This window comes from Lolium perenne, chromosome 5, assembly GCF_019359855.2.
Source record: "Lolium perenne isolate Kyuss_39 chromosome 5, Kyuss_2.0, whole genome shotgun sequence".
NCBI classification, from domain to species: Eukaryota; Viridiplantae; Streptophyta; class Magnoliopsida; order Poales; family Poaceae; genus Lolium; species Lolium perenne.
The window spans coordinates 203,426,209-203,430,860 of NC_067248.2; positions in this window are offsets into that span (position 1 = coordinate 203,426,209).

Below are 4,652 nucleotides of genomic sequence, written 5' to 3' on the forward strand. Positions count from 1 at the left end.
GAGGTTTCTTCGACAGAATTTACCTTCTTACCTCGTGGAGCTCTTTCCGTGTGCCATTCAGAGTAGTTGATCATCATATTATCAAGAAGCTTTGTTGCTTCACCAAGAGTGATGGACATAAAGGTACCTCCAGCAGCTGAATCCAATAAATTCCGTGAAGAAAAATTTAGTCCTGCATAGAAGGTTTGGATGATCATCCAAGTAGTCAGTCCATGGGTTGGGCAATTTTTAACCAGAGATTTCATTCTTTCCCAAGCTTGAGCAACATGTTCAGTATCTAATTGTTTAAAATTCATTATGCTACTCCTCAAAGATATAATTTTAGCAGGGGGATAATATCTACCAATAAAAGCATCCTTACATTTAGTCCATGAATCAATACTATTCTTAGGCAGAGATAGCAACCAATCTTTAGCTCTTCCTCTTAATGAGAAAGGGAACAATTTTAGTTTAATAATATCACCATCTACATCTTTATATTTTTGCATTTCACATAGTTCAACAAAATTATTAAGATGGGCAGCAGCATCATCAGAACTAACACCAGAAAATTGCTCTCGCATAACAAGATTCAGTAAAGCAGGTTTAATTTCAAAGAATTCTGCTGTAGTAGCAGGTGGAGCAATAGGTGTGCATAAGAAATCATTATTATTTGTGGTTGTGAAGTCACACAACTTAGTATTTTCAGGGTTGGCCATTTTAGCAACAGTAAATAAAGCAAACTAGATAAAGTAAATGCAAGTAAACTAATTTTTTGTGTGTTTTTGATATAGCAAACAAGATAGCAAGTAAAGTAAAACTAGCAACTAATTTTTTTGTATTTTGATTTAGTGCAGCAAACAAAGTAGTAAATAAAACTAAGCAAGACAAAAAACAAAGTAAAGAGATTGAGAAGTGGAGACTCCCCTTGCAGCGTGTCTTGATCTCCCCGGCAACGGCGCCAGAAAAAGCTGCTTGATACGCGTTCAACACGCGTCCGTTGGGAACCCCAAGAGGAAGGTGTGATGCGTACAGCGGCAAGTTTCCCTCAGTATGAAACCAAGGTTATCGAACCAGTAGGAGCCAAGAAGCACGTTGAAGGTTGATGGCGGCGGGATGTAGTGCGGCGCAACACCAGGGATTCCGGCGCCAACGTGGAACCTGCACAACACAACCAAAGTACTTTGCCCCAACGAAACAGTGAGGTTGTCAATCTCACCGGCTTGCTGTAACAAAGGATTAACCGTATTGTGTGGAAGATGATTGTTTGCAGAAAACAGTAGAACAATATTGCAGTAGATTGTATTTCAGTAAAGAGAATTGGACCGGGGTCCACAGTTCACTAGAGGTGTCTCTCCCATAAGATAAACAGCATGTTGGGTGAACAAATTACAGTTGGGCAATTGACAAATAAAGAGGGCATGACCATGCACATACATATCATGATGAGTATAGTGAGATTTAATTGGGCATTACGACAAAGTACATAGACCGCCATCCAACTGCATCTATGCCTAAAAAGTCCACCTTCAGGTTATCATCCGAACCCCCTCCAGTATTAAGTTGCAAAGCAACAGACAATTGCATTAAGTATGGTGCGTAATGTAATCAACAACTACATCCTTAGACATAGCATCAATGTTTTATCCCTAGTGGCAACAGCACAACACAACCTTAGAACTTTCACACTTGTCCCGGTGTCAATGCAGGCATGAACCCACTATCGAGCATAAATACTCCCTCTTGGAGTTACAAGCATCTACTTGGCCAGAGCATCTACTAGTAACGGAGAGCATGCAAGATCATAAACAACACATAGATATAACTTTGATAATCAACATAACAAGTATTCTCTATTCATCGGATCCCAACAAACGCAACATATAGAATTACAGATAGATGATCTTGATCATGTTAGGCAGCTCACAAGATCCGACAATGATAGCACAATGGGGAGAAGACAACCATCTAGCTACTGCTATGGACCCATAGTCCAGGGGTAGATTACTCACACATCACTCCGGAGGCGACCATGGCGGCGTAGAGTCCTCCGGAAGATGATTCCCCTCTCCGGCAGGGTGCCGGAGGCGATCTCCTGGATCCCCCGAGATGGGATCGGCGGCGGCGGCGTCTCCAGAAGGTTTTCCGTATCGTGGCTCTCGGTACTGGGGTTTTCATCACGGAGGCTTTAAGTAGGCGGAAGGGCAGGTCAAGAGGCGGCACGAGGGCCCCACACCACAGGGCCGCGCGGCCAAGGGGGGGGCCGCGCCGCCCTAGGGTGTGGCCCCCTCGTGGCCCCTCTTCGTCTCTTCTTCGGACTTCTGGAAGCTTCGTGGCAAAATAGGACCCTGGGCGTTGATTTCGTCCAATTCCGAGAATATTTCGTTACTAGGATTTCTGAAACCAAAAACAGCACAAAACACAAGAATCGGCACTTCGGCATCTTGTTAATAGGTTAGTTCCAGAAAATGCACGAATATGACATAAAGTGTGCATAAAACATGTAGATAACATCAATAATGTGGCATGGATCATAAGAAATTATCGATACGTCGGAGACGTATCAACCAGCTTCTCTTCAATCGGTGCTACCCCAACTCTCTCTCGTATATCGTCGTTCCGTACCTGATCCTTTCTTGTGTGGCCACATATCCATCTCAACATGCGCATCTCTGCTACACTTAACTGTTGGATATGTCGTCTCTTCGTTGGCCAACACTCAGCGCCATACAACATCGCAGGTCGGATAGCTGTCCTATAAAACCTGCCTTTTAGCTTTTGTGGCACTCTCTTGTCACAGAGTACGCCAGAAGCTTGGCGCCACTTCATCCAACCAGCCTTGATTCGGTGGCCCACATCTTCATCGATATCGCCATCCTTCTGCAACATGGACCCCAAATATCGAAAAGTGTCTCTCTCCGGTACCACCTGCCCATCAAGGCTAACCTCTCCCTCCTCGTTCCTAGTAGAACTGAAATTGCACCTCATGTATTCAGTTTTAGTTCTACTAAGTCTAAAACCTTTCGATTCGAGAGTTCGCCTCCACAACTCTAACTTTCTATTAACCCCCGTTCGGCTATCATCGACTAGCACCACATCATCCACAAAGAGCATACACCATGGGATGTCTCCTTGTATATCCCTTGTGACCTCATCCATCACCAAATCAAAAAGATAAGGGCTCAAAGCCAACCCTTGGTGTAGCCCTATTCTAATTGGAAAGTCATCAGTGTCGCCATCGCTTCTTCGAACACTTGTCACAACATTATCATACATATCCTTGATGAGGGTAATGTACTTTATTGGGACTTTGTGTTTCTCCAAGGCCCACCACATGACATTCCGAGGTATCTTATCATAGGCCTTCTCCAAATCAATGAACACCATATGAAGGTCCTTCTTTTGCTCCATGTATCTCTCCATCAACTGTCGTACCAAGAAGATGGCTTCCATGGTAGACCTCCCAGGCATGAAACCAAATTGGTTTTTGGTCACGCTTGTCAACCTTCTTAAGCGGTGCTCAATGACTCTCTCCCATAGCTTCATAGTATGGCTCATCAGCTTGATTCCACGGTAATTAGTACAACTTTGAACACCCCCCTTGTTCTTGAAGATTGGTACTAAAATACTCCGCCTCCATTCTTCGGGCATCTTGTTTGACCGAAAAATGAGGTTGAAAAGCTTAGTTAGCCATACTATCGCTACGTCTCCAAGGCCTCTCCACGCCTCGATGGGGATACCATCAGGACCCATCGCCTTGCCGCCTTTCTTCCTCCTTAACGCCTCCTTAATCTCAGACTCCTGGATACGTCGCACAAAGCACATGCTGGTATCATCAAAGGAGTCGTCTAGCTCAATGGTAGAGCTCTCAGCCTCTCCATTGTAAAGGTTGTCAAAGTACTCCTGCCATCTACGCTTGATCGCCTCATCCTTCACAAGAAGCTGATCATCTTCGTCCTTGATGCATTTGACTTCGTTGACATCCCTCGTCTTCCTCTCCCTAAACTTGGCCATCTTATAGATGTCCCTTTCGCCTTCCTTCGTGTTTAAACGTTGGTAGAGGTCCTCATACGCCCGACCCCTTGCTTCACTCACCGCCCGCTTTGCAGCCTTCTTCGCCACCTTGTACTTCTCCATGTTAGCTGCACTCCTGTCTAGATATAGGCATCTGAAACAGTCCTTTTTCTCCCTAATAACCTTCTGGACCTCATCGTTCCACCACCAGGTATCCTTAGCTTCCCTTCTACTTCCCTTAGTCACCCCAAACTCCTCTACAGCGACCTTCCGCAAGCAGGTCGCCATACTCGTCCACATCATGTTTGCATCGCCTCCTTCCTCCCAAGGGCCCTCCTTAATAACCCTCTCCCTGAAAGTCTGGGATGCCTCACCCTTGAGCTTCCACCACTTTGTTCTAGCGACTTTGGCGCGCTTACCCCGCTGGACACGGATCCTAAAGCGAAAGTCAGCAACCACCAGCTTATGTTGAGGGACAACACTCTCTCCAGGTATCACCTTACAATCAATGCAGGCGCGTCTGTCTTCTCTTCTAGAGAGGACAAAATCAATCTGGCTAGAGTGTAGACCACTACTGGACGTCACTAGATGGGATTCTCTCTTCCTAAAGAGGGTGTTAGCTACGACCATGTCATAGGCTAGAGCGAAGCTCAGGACAT